General features: G+C 51.5%; 1 protein-coding gene across 1 annotated transcript in view; it reads left to right on the top strand.

The window, feature by feature from the left end:
• The window catches only part of LOC144161011 (uncharacterized), a 431,944-nt gene that overhangs the window by 69,085 nt on the left and 340,148 nt on the right, over positions 1-22,711 (top strand). The window lies entirely within an intron of this gene.

Below are 22,711 nucleotides of genomic sequence, written 5' to 3' on the forward strand. Positions count from 1 at the left end.
TGAGCGTGTTGTTAAGCTCAGCTGCGTCACGAACCCTTTTTTGTTTGCCGCTGTTTGAGCTTGTTGAGTCAGAATATGCAGGCCCTACCCAACTCTGGTGATTTTCTCGTTATTGGCGGGTTTTTAATGAACTGCCATTGCTTCGAGATTTACACGCGACCACCTGGCACCTACGTTTCACGTTCGGAGAGCGCCGGCAAGTGCACGGGGGTTAGACTTCCGCCGCCGCGACCGCTTCCGTGCCCAACATCGGGCGAATATGAAAGCAGGCGCAGCATCAACAGCAGCTACGATGCTGCCAACGATTGGTATGTCAGCTGCAGTGCTTCTACAAGTCATCTCTCCGCTACTTGCAAGTGGTCAGACGGAAACTATGGCGCAGTCCTCCGAAAAGCGGCTAACCTAGCGCCCCATGTGATGATTTCCCGATGGACGTAACAGTGCAGACACCACGATCACCATCAAAGTCTGGGAGTTCAACCGCTTCCAAAATGGCTACCAGACTCTCCGTGTCAGGGTGACAAAAAAATTCCCCGCATTTCCCCGAGGGGAAGAATGTGAAAGTGCGAATGCACGAGTTGAATTTGCGCGGTTCGGTAATGTTCGCGAAAGAGAGATCACACACACACACACAACTACAAAGAAAGAAAGATGCATTTATTCACAGACACCTATTTGTGTTGTCCTTGTACTTGATTGCTAGAGCGGATCTCAGCTTCGAAATTTCGTGTCAGTACTCCTTTAAGCGGGTGCATTAGCCCTTCTCACGCCCGATTCCTGGCCAATCCCCCACGTGGGTATGTGCCATGTCAGCGGCCAGGCAGGGCGCGCCCATCTCCCCCCGTTGCCAAGGAAGACGAGGAGATTCCTGGCCAATCCCCCACGTGGGTATGTGATGCGGACATCGCCGGTGGACGCAGGTTCAGGGTCGCTTAAGAAGTGCATTGCACTTAAAACATCGCCGTCTCATAGGGAGGGAAACGACCTCGTACCAATCCTGTCCGCCAGAGTCCATGTCGTCCCAATCATCATACACGATCCAAGCTCCCTTATCGCATCATTCAGCGTACCTCGGGCGCCTACCTTAAAGGGGCACTGACACAAAAATTTAGCATCTTGTTTTTTTCGTTGCGATAAGTAGCTAGTGACCTACTTATAACCTGTAGAAACCTCATTTGCTTCAGCGTGCGACGGTTGTTCAATTAGAGGGATTTTAAATGCGGCCAGTCGCAGTTTCGGTTTCAGCGAGTGCCGTGAAACGATGGATTTTGTGGATTTTGTGTGAACAAAGCTGACCACGTGACCGTCGGAGGGATATCACAGAGCAGAGCCGCCGTAGCACTGCCGAATCCGCATCGACGGCAGTTTCTGCGAATGCCCCCAAGTACTGATCTCGTGAGGCGCTTAATTAAAAAGCGACCGTGGATGTGACGCAGACGCTGCGAGTGCAAATGCTACCGCGGCTAAAGAACGACGCGCGACGCTCGAGACGGTGGGTGGCAAGACGCGCGCTGGGAGCAGCCGGCCGGTCTGCCTACAGGTCCGCCTACCGATGTGTTCGCTCAGCACTGCGGCGGATATTCGAGTGCCGCTCTCGTAAGCGGTGCAGATGACAATTTTTAATGCAACCCGCCATCGGATCATTAACTCCTTTCTCATGTAAGCCACTATGGTCGGGACTTGGGGACAATTTCGTGCAGCGGTAACAAGCTATCACTCGAGCTACCTGCGCCGGCCTGGGCCACTTCGCGGCCGTGGCCGCCGCCTGCACAGCGACCGTGCGGCTAGCTCAGTGGGCTTTTCGTGCCTCCGGCGCGTTTTCGCATCCAATGGTAATAAACAGTAATAGAAACAGAGTGCCTGGAATCGCTGTAGAACTTTGGTCGCGGCCAGTTGCCCGATTAGCTGACGAAATCACGGCGCCTCCGCCGCCAACGATCGGGTCGTTCGTTCTCGAGAGCAGAAGCTCCGCCCTCCGGCCCTCCGATTGGAGCGGCGAGCCGGGCGAGCCCGCGTAAAACGCCGGTAGTGCGGAAGCGGCAAACACAAACTCGTGACGTGCTTGGATGTTGTTTATTTACAATTGCGCGTGGTCCTCTGCTGGCTGCTCGGTTGCGTTTCGCACACTTCAAAATTGATTTTAAATATGTTCTAGGCTGTATTCGCCGCTGATATTTTGCAGATGATGTATATGTGTTCCCACCAATCTATCTCCGACGTTATCTCGCCTTCAAAATTTTGTGTCAGTGCCCCTTTAATGTAGGTGAATTCATGGGCTTTGCCTTACACCACCCTAGAACACCACTTCCGTCTGTGTGCATGGTATGGAAGATGTCAGCCTTCTACAGTCTCAGGAAACAGTTGGGGTCTCTAAAGATCTGACTGTACCGGTGCAGGCCTACCTCTCTTCAGGCACAGACCTTCGACGGCGCGTTGTTTCTGGCGTGGATGCTGGAAAAGACCCGGGCCACCCTTTTACAAAACCTGAAGTGCCCTACGCACCACGTGGTTGCTGCCCGTTAGCTTAGAAAACTGTGCTCTTGTCTCGTAACACTAAGAGGACCATCCGATCCACCTCCTCGCATGCACTACTATGGATGCGTCCTTAACATTCGCCAGTACCGACCATCTGCTGTGTACTGTTACATATGCCTCCGCCTCGGACATATGAAGGTTTCATGCCCATACACTGCTGCAGAAGTGGCGGAGACAACCACATCGCAGTTCAAGGTCATTAGATTACCTCTCCACTGTGCCTCGCGAAGCTGGAGGCCACAGAGCAGATGCGACAACGCCAGACTCTACAACTCGCTACTTCACGTCACCAGCAGAACGTCACCGCAATTGAACTATCAAATCGTTACCCAGCGCTATCGACCAACATTACAGAAGAACAATGGTGTGAATTTTACGAACCTTACCCACAGTTTAAACCTACTTACTGTGAAATCACTCGTAGTAAGAGTTGCCTTTCACGCACCCGTATAGACGCAACCCTGAGCGAGGAGACTGAAACAGTGGACGCGTTAGATCAACGCGTGGCAACATCTGAGGCCGAGATTCAGCGCATCCGGAGAAGACATGCCATAGTGTCTCAGCTACACAACAGCAGCGCTCAGCAGCGCTCATCGACTCCAGCGGCCCCACCATCGTCTTTCTCGATTTCACCTGCCACACCACCGTCTTTCCCGGTGCACACAAGGGAGACGCCGATGACAGCACAGCAGCTCCTGATGTTCGTGTCCAAGCAGCTGGAAAAATACAAAAGCGGTCGCCCGCGGCTTCCCTAGCTGCGTTTTAAGCAATCAAACGACAACAGTAACGAAAGGTTCTACTAAATAGTTTTCACGTTCCGCTTGGAGCGCACGCGGAGCAGTAAGCTAGGGTGAAACTCGATGTAGGGTGCCTCGATTCACGCGCGTCTCCGCCATACGGCAGCGCTGGCATCGATTATGCATTCGGCGTGTAGCAGTGGAACACGGTAAATTTAAATTGGCTTAAGAAAACCGCTATCGGAGAGCGAGACGGGAGAGGAACAGCATGAGAGGGGACCGGGAAACAGAAGGGAGGCATTTACTCGGCAGGGGCGCCAGTTGACTATCGTCTTTCGTCGACATTTGCAACAAAAGGAGCAGAGACGCGGCTTTTTTTTTTCTTTGTAATTTTTTTCTCTCTGGCATATGAAAGGAGACGTAGAGACGGGAGAAAGAAACTAAAGAAGCGAGAAATTTGACCAAAGTTCCTGGCTCGTCTAGTGGCGAATAATGGTTTCGTCCTCTATGCGTTCAAACTTCGAAATTACCAATTTCATTTATTTCAAAGTTTTTCATACATGTCGGCATGACATACTTGTAGCCATGTATGAAGAGCGCGCTTTTTGTGGGTCCGAATAACCTACATTTCATGCTGAATGCAGCGCCCACTCGACGATACGGCCTGGCAGAGGGGGCACCCCCCGAGACCTCCGAGTGTCACTGGGATTGCATGGACGGGGGCATAACCAGGTTCACTGGTAACCAGGTTCAGTGCGTGGTTATCGCTTTCGCTTCAGGGGGCTTCAAATCCACCATACTTAGACCACGCTTCCAAATTAGCGCTGCTAGTTCGAGTGCTCGTTCCCAGTGCTAGTTCGACAGGGTAAGGGGGGGGGGTGGAAGCGATACGTGACTTTTTGGTAACCACGCGATTAAAGCAATTTGAAAGGCAGCGCCCTTTCTTCCTCTTCCGAGCTTCTAAGCTCCCGCTAGCTATTTCTTGAGATGGTCGTCGAACATTACCTTACTACTGGTTGTCTTCCCTGGCGAGGCACGCATGCAGGCAACCATGTGAGTGCGCCCTCACTTGTTTCATTGGGCTCCGCGGGATGGCCGTACTTGTCTGCGCTAATCCCACGATGTCTGTCGAACTTTCCAAACTCTTCCCCACCGAACTCAAAGTAAGGCCGCCACTCCAACATGAGTGCGATTAATAACATCTCTGTTTACAGCACAATTGAGAATCGGGTTGAAACGGAGCAGACGACGCACGCCGGTGTTTTTTTTTTTTCTTCGGCCTGCGGGCGCAGTGGCACAAGCCTCGCCATGTCCGTGGCCGTTTTCAGTGTAGCCAAGCCAATAAATTGACAGGTACACTTTTCAGTGAATTCCACCTATTTCTAAAGCATTTACACACCAAAAAAATGTAGTTTCTCGCATCGCCTTGGGTGAATGCACGGTTCGGGAAAGCTGGCATCGGGGCTTTTGGCACGCTGGGGTTATGGCGCGCGGATATTGTCCACGGGGCATTTGGAACACGAGGATAATGTCGTGGGGCTTTGCGGCGGAGCTTGTGCGCGCGGGCCACACATGAAACACCCTGAAAAACGTAGTCTGCAGGCACAGTGTGCCGGTATAGTTTCTTTTGCCCCTCAGAAGTTATCTAGCCTATGCCGTACGATCTTCAAAGGTTCCGCACCGACACCGGCTCGCCCAAAGAAGCAAGCGACATTGCGCAACCGCGGTTGCATACGTGTTTTGTCTCGCGCACGGAAAAATACACATTAAAGAGGCGGAGTTAAATTTCGCCTCTCCATCCTCTTGGCGAACTGATGGAGACGAAATAGTGATGTTCTTTTGATGCGCGAGCCGAGAGGACGATCTCGACTCGCTCCGATGACCGACGACCGATGCTTGGAGCGGGTGAGGGATGAGGACTGCCTTCCTTGCTGGATATTAGGTTTATTTACATTATTTACATGACTCCAAGTTTACATCACGTCAGAGTGACGGTTACATTGTCACTCTGACAGCAGCAGCCTGTTCGGCCGAGATCTATACTAAACTAGATCCCCTCTCGACCGACCCTCGACAAAACCCAACACTCCGGTTTTGATACGAAAAACCCCGCCTCCAAGAAGGGGGCGTACAAGAAAGAGAGAAAAAAACCTTTCAAACAATTAATAGAAACCATTGATTGGCCACAGGAACCAGCCAATCACACACATGTCCCCCACCTGCGGTCACGTGACCTAACACTCATAGTGCGTTTCCTACGCACGCTGTTGCACCCGGCCAGAAAATACAGGCCATCTGCGGCCTAAAGTGAACCATCCATTACGTTCAGCGGGCGGCATCTGCACAAACAACAGCCAAGCCGAGGGCCTGGAGCGGTCCTCGCGCGGCTGACCTCCCTCCGCGCGGCGCCTCCCGCGACGCACCAATTGTCCCGCGACGCGCGGGCAATGAGGGTTGCTAATTCCCTCCCAGACGAATGACGCCGCCGCCTGCCGTCTGTCCCCCGGGAAGAGGCGCTTCAGGCCCAAGTGATCGTCTTCAAGGCGAACGACCCGTCAACGGAGCGCTCCCGGCGCCGGCTTCGCAGATTCTCAAAAACTTACACCGCGCGCCCGTTCGACACTAAGATACGCACCATCATTCAGGTTCCCGTCAGCTTGCCATGCCGAATGACCCTGCCACCTTCGACGCGACAGAGGCACTCAGGCTAATCGCCCCCGTCCTTTGACACACAAAAGGACGGGCACAACACACGCTCTCCGCGGCTCCGAACTTGGCGTCCGTGCGGCTACATGAAAGGGACCCAGGATCGTAGCTACCAGCGGAGGCGACGCCAATACATGGGCCACCGGCGGCCTTCATTAATTACATGCGGAGCCCGAACTTAACAGGCGGGCTGCTATTTAAATCACCCCTAATTAAGAGGATACCAGGGGCGGGACTTTCTCCGTTTTGCCCGTTTCGTGTCCGTTTCGGAATGTCTGTTTCGAGCGAACTCTGTCTGGCTGAAACCAGATGACCGGATGTGACGCAGCAGATCGAGGGCGGGGTAGCGTTTTCACAGTGGAGCTGTTTTACAAGCCGTACGTTCACCGTTGCGGAACAAAATACCAAGAAATTCCGAGCGCTGGTGAGCGCGCGCCCACCGGCGACCGCCGAGCGTCTCGGGCACGTGAGAAAAAAAAAAAAAAAAACAGGCAAGAACCTCGAGGAGCGAGAAAATGGCGAGCGCTCGCGCGTGCCTCATGGCAGCCGTAGCGTCCGGGGCTAGCGCAGTGGCTTTGGAAAAAAAAAAAAAAAAAACTCTAGTATTCGACGTAATCAGGGCGACACTTGCTCGGAACGAGAGAAACATGTTATAGCGTACGGCCCTCGTTCATTCGTCCTGGTGTCTTCATGTGCATGCGGTCACACCCCGCTTGGGAAAGGTCAGCGCGCCCACTGCATTCTCCAGAAGCCGTTAAGGATTAAGAAGCCATTACACCGCAGCTGTCGTGGTCTTCTTCGTACATGACATGGGTATAAGCACCACATTGCGTAAATAAGCATGATACTGAAACTAACTATGTGAACGTGAATGATCACCTATACAAGAGCTTCGCCATTCAAGTCTTGCGCGTGATTGCAAGCTTCGCTGGATTTTTACTGTGCATATTATTTCTCAGGGGCCTCGAAGATGCAACTACGTCACTATAGAAACAGTTGCAAAATGGACATTTTCTCTCAAACTTCCGCGCCAGTTGTCAATCCAAATCCAAACATGATCGTTGCTTCTGCACCACAGTATAGTTTCCGCTCAAAAGCTCCGTGAGTTGTATTGAGCAGAATCCGAGAATAAATTGCCAGCGAACTCATTCAGGCTTCTTAATTACCTTCCAGAATCACTGAGATATTCCAGCGAGCCATCTGTAATAAATGAGTGTGAATTTATGAATATGTCTATTCAATCATCAATTGGGTCATCGCTTAACTTTTGACATGCAGAACCAATGAGCCCAACATCGTGGTCTTCCAAGAAACCTCTGCCCTGGCGAACTTTTGTGCCAAGCAGAGGTTCTCCCGACAACGGCTTCCCGAGGGAGGCAGAAAAATGTATGCACACTTTGAAGAGCACACGGCAACTCAAGGTCCACACTGTATTAAGATCACAAAACAGTTACGTCATGTGACGTCTCGACAGCCACATACTGAAAGCCCCGTTGTCAATGTCTGTACTTTACGACATGACTGACCTATGAGCACTCAGTACATACCATGACACTGTGCAGATGCGTACTCACACTCACGCACGCTCGCACACGCACACGCACGCACACACACACACACACACACACACACACACACACACACACACACACACACACACACACACACACACACACACACACACACACACACACACGCACACACACACGCACACGCGCACACACGCACACACGCACACACGCACACACGCACGCACGCACGCACACACACACACACACACACACACAGACATACAAACACACACACACACACACACACACACACACACACAAAGTAAGCAGGCTCGCGCAAAAAGCCCCAATGACCACAGTCGTATTGAATGTGCCACGGCAACGCATGGTTTACTTTCTCTGCTCATAAAAATATCTAAAAAGCATAAACCAACGCTCATTAAATCCTACCTCGCGGAAGTCTACCGTTGGACATTTCTTTTTACTTCGCAACGCTCCAAGCATTCATGAGTAAAAAAAAAAAAAGAAAACACGATGGCTGGTTCCCGCACACTCTCATTACGCCCATTCGTGTCTTCAGCGTCGCGTTTTCTTGAAGGTATTTAGATGCGGCAGAAAGAAGCCGTGCGGCCTCGCGCTTTCTTGAGAGTGCACTGTGGTCCAACGTGCTCTACTTTTGGCGGTCGCTGGATGGCAATTGCGGTCGTGCCTTCCATCCTATCCAATGAAAAAAACAAAAAAAACTCTCCTCGCCCATCCATGATATTTTTTCTTCTGAATGAGAAATCTGAGAGCACCATCACGATTGCTTACTGCAGAAAGTGCAGATGTAGTTGAGGGAGTAAATGTGTTTTCGCTACTGGATTCGTATGCCGAGTCGTGGCTTGTTTTAATGTTACTTTCGAAGTAACTGGCAATGCTGGTTGGCGCTGTTTTAACGTTACTTTAGGCAATCAATGATCGTACGGAACTAAAGATTCGCGAATATGACTGCTAGACAAACATGGTGAAACAAGCTTTTTTTCCCAAACTGGAATACTTTACGGGAGGAAATTGCGAGCGCGCAACCGTTTTGTCAGGCGATTGCAATTCGTATGTTAAAGTAATAGCACGTCGTATTGTTAACTATGCGCACTCCCTGCTTAATTTGTTACGGTGCTTCTTGTTTATGAATTATTTTTTTCTCTCTGTTTTACTTCGTTGAAGTGCTTAATCGAGACGTCCCATCTGTTTCCAACCGTTTTTTATTTGTAATTACCGTAATAAACCAAGCCGAAGTGTATGATCACCGTATTTGTACTTTTTTATTTTTCTCTACTTCCATCATTGCCCGTGGATGCAATGTACAGATATTCATATAAGGAAAGATTAAATGGTCGCGTATCTGCTCCTTTCCCTGCAAATGTCGACAATAGGCGACGGGTGTCCCTGGCATGTAAACGCCTCCCTTCTCTTTCCCGCTACCTCTCATGCTGTTCCTCTCCCGACTCCTCCATCCAAAGATAACACGCTAGAGGGTTGCTCGAGTCAATGTTTAAATTTACGGCGTTCTACTAATCCAGGCCGGGTGCCTCGATGAGCGCTGCCGCGTGGCAGAGAAGCAGCGTGATTCGGGTCACCCTACTACAATGTTTACAGAACAACGCAGCCCTTCTCCACGTGCGTTCTAAACGAAACGTGGAACCTATCCAGTGGAATCTTTTGTTACTGTTGCTGTTTGATTTCTCAAGATTGCTCCAGGAGCTATAGTGGCGGGGGCAACAGTAGTCGACGATATTGTGCCGTTGACGTAGTATTTCATTTGAAATCGCGAAAACCAAGCATCCATGAATGTTTAATATAGGAATACTGCAATTATCACTTACGTATTGATTTTCTGCCTCACATTTGCGTAATGTTTTGTTCTTGCTCAAGAGGGTTGAGAACTATGAAGATTTCCACGGGTCTTGGGCGTTTAGATTTGACTGTGGGTTTATAAGACTATTATGCAGATTCCGTTCCACTGTTGCCGGGTGGCTGAAGCGAGTCACAGACAGACAGGCAGATAGATATACAAACAGAATAAAATTTCTGAGTTGAAGTAGCTCAAGAAAGACTATATCGTCTTTAATAAATAAAATGAGGGACAATCACGTCTTTCGTTCTGAAGTTCGAGCTGGTGTCTGGAATTACAATTAGGTGTACTAAGATGGGCGCACGACTTTCCGTGACAATGAATGACAAAACATCCGCATAAACGAAAGTGCCTGCATGAAACCATCCAGGCACCCATGGGCTCTGCGCTGAAACGTGCTACACCCATCTAAACCTGCCGCGCACAGAATCACCCACACGCTCCACTTTGGTTTATTGGCGCTAGGCGTGCCTCTAAATGGTTATCGATCATCGCGGGCGCGATGATGGCTACAGGTGATTATCGACCACAAGCAGGGTGATCGATCTGCAAGCTGTCTGGGAATACTCTCTCGGGTTCACACGGATTACATTTACTCCGCCACCCTTATTACGGCAAATAGATTTATTTGAGTGGCGTGTGCAAGCCCCGAGTGGCACGAGGAGCTTCCGTGCTCAAATGGGCCATGAAGACACAATAGAGATTCAGTCCTGTAAAAAGGCTGTTGTATCCCAATAACAACAATACGAATTTTGCCGCCAAATGCCAATAATAGAGATAACAACGAAAATACTTTCAACAGTGGTGACTCCCAACCACTTCCCGGCTATTTGTCTATGACGTGGCCCAATCTTGCTTGTGCGATTGGCGGCCGCCGTCCTGTATGCCAGCGCCAAAAAACATTACTACGACATTGTAGTTCCGTTGGATTGTAGAACTTGAATGGTAACGCGGAGTCAACACACCGATAAACATCGTCACGAGACCATGATAAAGAGGGCACTGGGCCGTGGTTCTGTGGCCACAGCCTCCGACGAGGACGAAGCTGTGAGAGGCGCGCAGCCTGCGTGGACTCTGCGATGGCCGCTATGTGCACAGAGTAAAAACCTAGATCGCTCCTCATGTGCCACGGTTCGTGTCACATCTGCCCTGCGCCATGTAACGATGTTTTCATCACTGCTGCCCATACTATTTTCCTATGGCGAGATATTTTCAAATTGTTCACTGTTTCTTGCGTTTTTTAGGGTAAACAGTGGCTTTTTCAACTGGAATACAGCCGAGTGAGCTACCAAAATGACTTCTATATAGAATAGGGTTGTATGGTCTCCTCGTGTACCATTGAAAGCGCGCAGTTTGGAAACTTAGTGGCAACGGTGCTGTGTCATGACTGGCGGCCGTGAAAAAGACGAAGTTAAAACAGGCTAAGGAGAAGTAAGCAACCAACCAGCCAAGTGAGTGTCCAGTTGGGAAAACTTACGAGTCGTGATGAGTACTCTGTCTCACCGGCGACAATACGGAAACCTTGTAATTATTGATATTTCTCTATACGGGCGAAAAACAGACTGTCAATGAGACCAGGACAGCAATTCCAAAAGGGTCGCGGTTTAAGTATTGAGTGTGGGCATAATATTTTCCCCTCGTAGTATTGAGAAATATTGTGACCAGCCGGCGTAGTTGCAACTTCGCCGAACAAAAGCCCTCAACAAAGAACTATAGCAGACAGGAGGTGCGATCGATTCAGTCTTTTTAAGGAGCTTCCTGCGAAGCCGTTTGAGTGTGTACGATCCTCTCCAGAGACCTCGTGACCGAAACCGTGTTACGCCCTGCATTCGCGCAAAAATGCGTGATTGGGGAAGTTAACACATTTGTTCGGTGTAATAGCGTAAATAGAGATTATTGGGCAAACAAGAGTTTTCAAAATTTCTGTGCGGTTCCACTGTGTGAAGACAGACCACCAGGAAAGCTGTCAAACAGATTGTTCACAAACTCACGCCCTAACTGAGCCGCAGCACCCGGGAAATGCTTCGAACGACTACAGCACCGTTCGCGTTTTGCTTGTCCAGTCTCGCGGTATAGGCTCCGGACAGCGACGTTTGCCGCGCGAACGCAGCGCTAGCTGCGGCAGACCCGCGCAACACTGGGTCGGTCCCGCCGCGCCGACCGCCTTCAGCGCCCGTCAACGCAACTTCGCAAAAACGTGAGTCATAACGTTATTTGTGTGTATATCTAGTACATACTGCAACAAAGTAATGCAGAAATGTTCTATAGTAAGGGGAAGCCTCCCAATAAAACGGGGCGCTCATAAAATGTTGTCGCCTTGCTGCCGAGCAGTAGGTTAACACAACTGAGAAGCCTGTGTTCAAGGCTTTGCATACTCCCGCGGATTCTACTCTTTTTTTCCGCAGATACAAAGCGTGGTTACTGAATCTTGAAAAACCAACACAATGCGTGCAGATTACGTGCTGCCGTGGCGCACGAGCAGCTTCTTACGCTGGTTAACAGGCGGTAAATATACATCAGTGCGCAATAACTTTGGTAACAAAAAGGGCCCCCGAACACAGCCATAGCATCTCAGGTTATCATCAGTCGGTTCTACTCTGCTTCGTCGAATATTTTACGTGCTTACATCGCCGTAATAAATACATATAACCACATATGGGGTGGACACTTTTAGGCGTTAACGTTCCCAAATGTTTCGCGAGCTATTGGATAGCATAAAATCACCGCCTCTTCTTGCAAAACAAACAATGAAATTGTTGTCTAAGCCACTGAAAAGTAAATAAAAATAGATAGAAGACGTGCCGCAATAAAAGTTGGAAATATATGAACGCAGGACGAAATTTTACCCTTCGGGGAGGAGGAGCAGGAGTACATACTTTATTTATCCCATCCATTGTGATTGCGGTCACAGTGGGGGGTGTCCTCAGGGAACTTAATGTTTCTCCCGTGACTTCTATTGCGAATGTGTTGACGGTAATAAAAGCGCTACTATTTCTTTCTAACACAGGTCGCATGCCGGACCCGTTGGGGCGGAGAGAAAAAAATACTCGAGTATGAATATTCCGTAATTTATTCTGATACGCCTATTAGATGTTCTGCTTACCCCTCCTCTCCCCCCCCCCCCCCCCCCCCCCCCCGCCCAATGGAAATTTTTCTCATAGCCTTCTCGTGAAGAGTTTCGTTTTCGGGGCGTGTTTGCATACACCTGGCGTACTGGGCTACACCTGGACGCCCAAAAGTTTTCCGGCGGAGCGGGCACTTATTAACCTGTGCACTTCCGCTATGCACAAACAAATGTGAATTTCATACTTTACCCTAACATGTATGGAGCATCACGTTCGGATCAAAGACCCATATGTAGCACTCATGTGGTCCAGTTAGTAGTTTTGCGGTCGCAGGTGCACTCACATGGATGGAATATCCCGCGCGGAAACATCGCGCAACGTTTGATATGATTGCAGACAAAGCCTGTTTTTTTTTTCTGGATTGAACAATATAAATTACGTTTTCTTTTGAAGCGAAACATGCTCATCTTGAGAACGCTTTGCCAGCAGGCAGGCAGTACAAGGCAGCATCACACCTATGATGCCTTTATATGTCTTCTCATACGCGAGTTCAACCGACTAAATCCTCCTTCATTCACCTGCACTATGTGGCAGGATTACTGTACAATCTCTTACTTCGTTTTAAACCCAAAAGGGCCGACTAATAAGCGTCACCCGCTCTACAAAAAGAGGAGCGCCCCCCAGCCAAGAACGTAGTGGCTTGCGGGGAGCGACCCAGGGTTGCGCATATCTGCCGACCCGGGCGCTGGGCGTCGCGGGCGCTGTGTCGCCCTCTGGGCGCTGTCCGCTGCCTGTTAGGGGTTTTGACGGGCTGTCCGTGTACGAGTGGCGTCCGCCGCCCGCGCCTCGCCACTGCTGCTTTGCCGCCGCCGGCGCTCAAGCGAAAGCTCTAGCTGCGTCATCCATAGCAAGGTGTTTCATCGTGTCGCAGTGACATTGATCCGCGTGAGCGCGCGTGTAGCAGGTGTGGCGTCACGCCACGCCATCCGCTGCGTCGTCAAGGCGTCACTGCTGCCCCGCCTCTTTCATTGCGGTGTGCTGCCACCTAGCGTGCCTAGCGGAAGTTGAAGCGGTAGGGTTTGCCTGCGTTTCCTCCGGCTGCGTTCTCGTTGTATTCACGGCAATCCCACATTAAGGCGAGGAGCAGCCGAAGTTGTTCTTCTGTGTTCGTGTTATAACGCCTTAAGATGACAGCCCCTGGTCATCACATCACTGTCTTCTTATCACTGGCTTCTTATCAGTGAATGAGGGCTGGCAGAGAAATCTCGGACAGATCCGTGTGCCGTCCGAGTAGCAGAGCGAGCAGTACTTGGGGTCGTCTGGCACGAAGTGCGATCGCCAGCTCAACAAAGGCCGGAAGTTCGCAAAATGCCTTTAAGCGCTGGACACATGTACGATTGGTACACGCGATTCGCATGCGACTGATCGTTACGAATGTCGCCACGACTAGTCGTACGCGTGAATTTGAGACGGCCCGATGCGCGCATGAGATGCGTCGTCGGCGTCGCTCCGCCCACTGTTTTTGCTCCATGGTCAACTACGATGATCGCTGAGCTGAATTTGTAGATTCTGCGCGAAGCAAGCAATCGTGAAGCATTTTCTGCCTTCGGAAACAGTCCGCGCACACGCCGGCCGCGCCTGCCAGCTCGGCACACTCAGCGGCTCCAACCGGCGCAGACCACGGTAGCAACCGCGCTTGTCGCTGCTCTTCTGAATCAAAAAGAAGTTCCACATGCGAGAAAGTAGGTCTTAGTGCGGTGAAAAATTGTGGTAGGGATTGTTGTCAGGGCTTATTTTAAAAGCGGCGATCAGATATCTGCCCCGATGCAAGCCTACGCTGACCGGTCGCCGCGGCGCGCGGTGCGCCGAGCGGCCGAGAGATGGCGATACCTGCGCGGAAGCATCGAGACAGGCTACGCAGATGTCTTGGTCACCGATCGCTCAAACGGCAGTTATAGCTTAGAGTACCACATGCGAGAAAGAGGATGATAGTGTAGTGAAAGTTGTGTTGCGGATTGTCATTGGGAGTTGCACAGATAGCGGCGATCAAATATCCGCCAGGATGCTAACCCTACAGTTCCCATCATCCGAGCCGACGCGAGCGACGCAAGCCGCCGTAGCCGATCGCGTGCGGCCGACGGGAAGCGATAGAAGCCGACACCGTTCCCTTTTCGGCACTCCGAGTTACAGCGGAACGCAGCACAAGTTGTGGGCATTGTTCCACGCACAACGAGCACACACAAAAAATCAAACGATGTAAATACAACCACGACCCCTTCCCGCTTGTGCGGGAGCTGTGGGGAATGTTGTCTGCTGCCCCTGCCGGACTGCTTAGGGACTTGGCCGCTAGGGGATTGCGCATGCGCAGTGGGGTTGTGAAAGAGGCGGATTGCTCCGTGCTGCTGCCCTCGCACAGAACCTCGCGCGGGGGTACCACGCGACTACACGAGGGTTTACCGTCTGCTTCGCCCGCGCTTGGTTTTTCAGTTTCGCCATAGATGGCGCGCCGCCACCGGAGCTCCTCGATTCACGCGTCCATTGTACAGGCTGGAGACACGTATACTTTAGTGTACTAGAATTGGGAAGTGTGCCGTGCGCGGGCGCAAAACGGGTCGCCTCAGCGATGACACCCTCCTCTCCCAACCCTCTCCGAACAGCATCCCTCTTACATGCAGTGCCATCTCGTGACGCGCGGAGCACTCGCCGCTGAGGCGGGCCGCGACGCGTAGTCCGCGGCAGCAGGCCGCGGCGGGCGCACTTGGGCTGCTTCAAACGGCGCACGCAGTTGGAAAGCAGCTGAAATTCTCACGCTAGCCCGTGGACTGTGTGCTTCGAGTGAAAGAAAAACCATATAAACTTTACAAGTACATTACACGCAAACGCACAACTAAGCACAAACGAAAATAATCAAAGAAAGGAATTTCCTTCCTAATATTATGCTCTTTTTTTCTACTAGGGAAATTGTAAACGGCCAGATTGTCGTGTCGAGAGAATGCATTAAAGCTAGTCGGCTCAGAGACTGCAAAATAATTATTCGATGTTAGGCGAAGCTAGCGCCCTTGCATGCACCTGGGATGAAGTAGTAGTAGTAATAATGAACTTTACAAGTAGACGACTTGCATTTTGTCGATGGTGGTTACGTCTCTATTCCGCGGGATGCCCAGGACCCTGGGCTCAATTTTTTTTCTGAGGGGATACATACACGAGACACGAGACACACGTTTTTTTCTGGGGGGTGCATACACGAGAGACAAGTTATAAAATAACAGCAGCGGCATAAACCGCTGCGCAAAAAAGCTGCAAAGCATTCACTGTTTGCATGCACCATGAGGAAATATACCAGTGTAAACAAAATTGAATGAGATGCAGAAACAATCGGCAGCATGGTGTGCTGACATAAGTAAACATACGGGTGAACTTTGTACATTGCCGCAAGCTCTAAAAACACGGTAAATGGAAGCAAGTGTATGCGAGAGTGGTGTTGCTTGATTTTCTTTTTCTAGTTACGCTCGCGTGGGGAAGCATGCTGTTCACAAATATTCGACAGCTTTCCGCCTTTTTAGGTAAATTATAATGTCGCCCGGGAAACCGGGAACGATGCTGAGCGCTGAATATTATGTTAGTTGCGGTTATCTATTGATGAATCTCAACACCCCTACCACGTCTTATCTGTCCGATCAATGAACTGCGACTGGAAGTTCAGATTGCAAAACACACGTGCGTCGTCGAGGTCTCTGGCGGCTCTGTTGATAACTCGGGACCGTGCTTTGCGTTTTTCGGCGTCAGCCGGAACTCGAAACAGGGATCGCGCTTGTTCTCACGACCGATGGCCGCTGTTACAGTTGGGCACACAACGCACGCGATCGCGCTTGTCCCGCCGTCGTTCCGCCGTCCCCCCGGTTCACGTCACCACTGCACTAGACCACGAAGAGCACATTAATAGTCGTAGGTTATAAAAAAGGGGTTGAAATTTCAACCACAACGCACCTATAACAAAACATGCGAGCGCCACACTCAACGCATCGTTAGGCCGGCCGCCGTAGCTGCTGCAGCCGCCGTAGCATCCCTCTTGCTGGTGGGATTTTCATCGCGGCAGTGACCCCTCCGCTCCCATTGTTGGCGCCGCGGACGGCACACTTCCCAATTCTAGTACACTATACGTGTACGCTGGCGCCGCCATTTGTGGGACACTCGCTCGCCGCGGAATCAAGTCATTGTATCAAAACTGCGCTAAAATTATCGCGACAACGCGGCTTACTGGCGAAGTTTGAATCATCTTATCTGTTTCGTGTTGCTGCGTATCGTAGGAAACGAAAAGAACCACGCGTTGAGCACGTTGACCGAATTGCGGCGGCATGGGGCCGTACGAAGGGTGTCTCCACCCTGTGCGGCGGCGCTGGCATCGAAGCACCCTAGGAGCTCAAGGGTCATGAAAGGAAGGAGGCGACCAATGCGGCTGCGGGTGCACTCACATACCACGCAGCCGCACGAACCACCACGCCTCCTTACACAGCGCAACCCATGGTGAAACCCTACGCACAACCCGGCAGCCGAGGGTCCAAGTCCAACATCCACGGGAAAACCTCACGGCATGGGCAGCGCAAATTCGGCGAAAAATCTATACCATTACGTGCTATCGTGATAAATTGAAATACGAACAACAGAGCGCGTGGCTTTGACTACATGCCGCGCATCCTGGCGACGCGCAGAGTTTTTGTTCAATGTTGATGTATAAGCAGTGTCGAGTACAGTTATCACAAAAGTACATACACAAATCCAGATGGTCCGAGATGCTGCGACGCCAACATTAAGACCTTGATGAATAAATACTGCAAGAAAGGCGGCGAGACATCCACTCTGTTTCACGCCACATGGTCCTAACCAATCATATGGAGAACAGGCCGCAGAAACACCTCAACGCACCCTACCACACAGGATACACGGGAGGCTGCCCTTGCAAGTACATGTCTACAATAAGAACAAAACTTGCTGCAGAGAGTGAATACAGGAGCACTCCCCACTGGGGCCCTGGACATAGCACTCCAGCCATGAATTCCCTTTCTTTCTATCCTCGACCTTCTTCCTTCCTCCTCTTTTTTCGAAATGAGGTTTGATCAGTAAGTCGGTCAGTCAGTCAGTGACCGACCCACTCATTGTCAATCTTTCAAGGGTGGCAGGCGTGACACAACTTTCACGAAATGCTCGGTACATAGTGTTTGCAACACCAAGCCTAACAGAACTTCTGCTCGTCAGAGCTTGGTTTGCAAGTGTTAAACCTGACACATCTTTTTTTTACTCCTCTCGAGTAGCTAAATGCCATCGCAGGTCTCAGGCATGCCATCTACGCCGACGATGTGACCTTTTGGACTACCAACGGCATACTGCAGGAAGCCGTTAACTGCACGGACACGTATCTGAAAAGGTGTGGGCTGTCTGTTGCTCCGGAAAACATCTGAAATTCTCATACTCAAGGAGCGAACAAGAGGCAGGCCACCCGCCGAGAGCCAGACCCAGAGGTGACGCTTGTTGGCGCTACCATGCCAAAGGTCGGTACTCTCAGAGTGTTGGGCCTTACTTCTCAGAAGAAAGACTGGGCAGGGCCTGCCACCATTGGATAGCTGTCACCCAGTTAACTCACCTAATAAGGCGAGTAACGAGCAAGAAGCACAGCTTGAAAGAAGAGGATACAATCAGAAAGGTACAGGCCCTGGTGTCGGCCGAATCAACTACGGCACCCCTTACTTGGGGCTAAAAAATGCGGAAATAAAGGAACTGGACATTTTAATTCTTCAAATCTATAAATTAGCACTGGGACTACCAGCCAAGACGCCCACAAAGAATTTTTTTAGTTAGGAAACAACACGTTGCAGGCACTCACCGAGCCAAATGGATCGACTCAAGCTTACCCCGACCGGCCGAGCTAAGCTTACCACCTCGGTTACGAGCCAAGCGTGGAACCACAAAACCAAGAACTGCGCATCCCCCATGCCTTGAATGAATACATCATGGTTGCAAACGTCCCACGCAACATGCACCTGGTTTACCACAAGGGGCGTAGGGAAACCAGAGTCAAGGCCTACAGCAAGGACAGCTCAACAAGATACGTCGACGCTGCGAGGTACCCGGCAAGAACCAAGTGGGCGCATGCGGCTAGTGTAGAAAACAAACAAATTACGCCCACCTCCCCTCGCGGAAACCCTGGTGTGATGCGACGCGGAGGTGGGTTCAAGCTCAAGCGGAGAGCAACCGTCGACCGAAAGGCCGCCGGAGAGCGGCACACCGGTTATATGCGCAGCGCGCCTAAGGGAGAGGAGACCGCGGAGAGAGAGAGTGCCGCGGCTATGTCGCAACGCAATTCAACACAATCCACTTCAATCCAATCCAAATCCAATCCAAGTCAAGCCAAGCCAAGCCAAGCCAAGCCAATCCAATCGAATCCAATCCAATGCCCCTCGCGAGAGAGTGTTCACTACAGGAGAGGAGAGAGGGGGAGAGTGGCTGCGGACAACAACAACGGACGGACGCGGACAACAACAACGGACGCACGCAGGAAGGACAGGGCCGCCGACAAGAGATGCTCTCAGCGTCGCATCTAATAAAGGATTGATTTATTGGAGGGTTTAACGCGCCGACGCAGCGCAGGCGATGAGGCGCGCCGTAGTGGAGTGCTCCGGATTAAATTTGACCACCTGGGGATCTTTAACGTGCGCCCAAATCTCGTACACACGGGTGTTTTTGCTTTTCGCCCCCATCAGAAAAGCGGCTGCCGCAGCCGGGAAGCGAACCCGCGACATCGTGCTCAGCAGCGCAACGCCTTAGCCACTGAGCCGCCGCGGCGGGTGCATCTAATAAAGGAGCCGACTTGTGCTCAGCCACGATCAATACAGATGACACCGACTCTGCGGAGGAGACAGCAGTCGTGCTTGCCACCACCACAGTACCAGATACCCAATGCCGCATGACCGTCATCACCGACTCGTAAGCGGCCCGCCTTGATTTTCAGAACGGTCGTATCTCAGCGATGGTACTTGCACCCCTATTTAAGACTTCAGAAGCACGGAAAACTCGGTTGGACATACATATCATTTGGACACTGGCTCACGAGTACTTAGAGGGTAATACCGCAGATACCTCGGCGCAGCCCGAGGCCACTCGCACCGGGCTTCAACCCTCATCGGCACTCACCACCCGTCTATCCCAAGCGCAGCAGGCACATAATGGGGCACTACAGGCTGCCAAGAAGAATATATACCACCGCCCCACCCGAAGATAACCAAAGAAGAAGCCACACAATTCCGGAGACTGCAGACAAATCCATTCCCGCACGCCACACAGCTGTCCAAAATACACCCCACGCTCTTCAGCTACGACTGCAACTTCTGCTCTGGGAAGCCCAACACCCTGTACCGCGTGGTGTGGGAGAGTAAAGGCGTCACGGAACTACCAGAAGTCATCACACCGACACCGGAGCAGTGTGAGATCCTGCTGACAATCCATCCTGGCCTGGTGATTAGGGCCATTCGAGCCACAGCTGGCCATGGGGTCCCGGACTATTCACGCCACCTACCATGGATGTCCGACAACCATCCCACGTTCCTTTCTCCCCGTTCAATGGGAACAATGAACGTTTTTTTCCTCCTCGTTGTACTACTCCTCAAAGAAAAAATAAAAAAAAGCCTGACATGGATGACGGAAACATGAAATTGGGGAAAACGTACCAGTCGAGCAACGCCCTGCTATGCACAAAAATACGCAATTGTCATGCGGCGGCTGGACACGAGCAGTGAAGGATTACGCACGATCTATTTACACTGTTCACCAGCGGCCATGGCCGAGTCCGCTCAGTCTGCACGCCCGCCTTTTCCTCGCCGTCTTCGAAGCCGGGCTAAGGCGCCATGGAACACTGTCCATTTGCCCTGTGCAATATTTAACCATTATGAAAGCGGAAATTGCGATGATAGGTCGCAATGAAAAATACAAAGGATGAAGATATAAAGGACGACAGATATAAAGGATGAAAGATACAAATAATAAAAAATAAAAATATACAGTTGAATATCAAAAATATTCGCGTATTGCACGTGTCCCGCACCAAACGAAGGCAGAACTAAAGAAAAACATCCCCTAGATGCACGCCAGAAAGACGAATGAGAAATGGCAAAACAGCAGCGACGACGCCGCTGGTGGGCAGCAGGAAATGCGGCACGCAGTCGATTCTGCTGCCCAAGCGATTTGGCACGGTGTGCGAGAGGCGTGAGAGAAACGTTGTGCCGCGGAATCCTGAACCGGCAGCAAGCCGTGCGTGTGGTTCGAGCTTGAAGTTCCCGCAGAGGAGGGCTGCTCCTGCCTTCTTGAGAGCCCACCAATAGACTTTCGGTTATTATTTTAATACTCGGCATGACTGTGGGAGGCTGTGCCGATTATATTTCCCAGAGTATATTGTGGCGGAACGTGCATAAAATCATAGGCGATATTTTTCCCGTGCTCAGAGGCAATAAAAAGGGAAAAGAGAAATACAGTGGACGTTGTTACGTTGCCGATCAATGCGTGGTTGCCTCAGCGTGCAAGGTTCCCGCCTTGAGAAGCGGCGCTGAGACGTAACCATGCGTAACTTGCCAGAGTAATTATGCGACCAAGGCCGGCGCATGCGCACTCCCGCGAGCCGGGAGGTCCGACGCGGAGCACGCTAGCGGCCCCGGCATCTTCACTTGCTGCTTGGCTTCATAAACAAAATTCAGGAAAGGTTGCAATCACGCGCAAGACTTGTAGGTGAACATTGCCGGGCGCATAGTTAAGTTTCAGTATCAGTTTTTATTTGCATAGTTGCAGTGATAGTAACTGTCGTATGCATCGTCATCTTCTTCTCGGCGAGTGGTGGAGGAAGTCATCATCGGCATTGTAGACTTCCACCAGCCAGCTCCTCGTCACCGACTCGCAGGCAGCGGCGGCGGGATCTGGAAGTCGTCTCGGGAACGAGTGGCGTTTAGGACCTCTCGCAAGCAGCTAGGTGTCTTTTCCGCTTTAGCATTAGCGCTGGAGTTCTTTTTTAAATGTGTGCCAGTGCTTGACAGCGGCGCTGGCCTTTTTATTTCTCCTTCTTATTTTTGCTACAGCCATTTCGCGAGCCGGGGACTCGGGCTTCGCCGCGAGGCACGCGATCACGAGCGCTCGCCATTTTCTCGCTCCTAGGCGTTTTTGCCATTTTTGTAGCGTTAGCTACACTGGCCGAGGTTGAGCAGTTTCGCGTGGCGCCTGGAGAGGCGTGCTGCGTAACGTAAACGCGGCACGTGGCGTCCCGGTCCACTTGATGATCATGCGAGGGGTGGCCGGGTGTGGAACCGATGGCTCGTGCGTCGCAGCAACACCGCCGTGCGCCTGTGGAACCAGCTCAGCTCTGGGGCGATTCGTGACGCTTCGCCGGAGCCGCTTGATAAATATACATGTGTCACACCGTGTGTGTGTCATTGAAGCAGCAGTAAGCGTGATAATCAAGGTAATCCGAGACAACCAGGAAAGCTAAGAATAACCAGCTCGACATTAACCCACGCTACGTATATCCTGGCATAGCCGATGTTAGCTACTGCTAATTTTTTCTTAATGCCACAGCGCGTTTCCGGGTTGCTCGGCGGTCGCCACGAGACACGCGCTGACGAGCGCTCGGTTTCTTGGTATTGTTTTTCAGCAACGGCGACCTTAGGGCTTGCGAAACAGCTCCGCTTTGAAAAAATTGGGGGATGCTTAGAACTTTTCGAGATTGTTAAGGCGAAAGCCTGGTCGTCTTCTGTTGACCCGCTGCTTAACTTTCTGTTGAACTTTGCGGCCGCGCCCGTCAACTCTTCGCCAGCCATCGCCAAGCGCCTCGTGTCGCCCTTCCAGGCTGCTCTTGCTACCCGTGCGGCAGCAGCCTATCCTTCCGCGGCGCGGCCATTTCCGTTTTCCGGCCCGCTCTGCGTCGTCCTTTTTTCTGCCCGGCATCCACCGGTCGTGAGGGTCCCAGTGCGCAATGCCTGGTTGGAGCTTTACAGCTCCCGCATCTTCAACTTTTAACAGCGGACATGTTTAGACCTCAGAGTGTGAGTGAAAGTGGCGAGGAGGCAATGAGCCGACGAGCAGGTGTTGGGAGTGCGCACCTCAATGAGGCCAGGGAACCGAATCGGGAGCCGAATCGGGGAACTTTAGGCCGTGAAACCTACAACCCAACCGCTGGGCGGCCACCCCAAAGGCCACACGTGTGCGAGGATAGCAACGGCGCGGAGCAATCAC

This window comes from Haemaphysalis longicornis, unplaced genomic scaffold, assembly GCF_048455015.1.
Source record: "Haemaphysalis longicornis isolate Haplotype H1 unplaced genomic scaffold, Haemaphysalis longicornis Haplotype H1 scaffold_11, whole genome shotgun sequence".
In the NCBI taxonomy this organism is placed as follows: Eukaryota; Metazoa; Arthropoda; class Arachnida; order Ixodida; family Ixodidae; genus Haemaphysalis; species Haemaphysalis longicornis.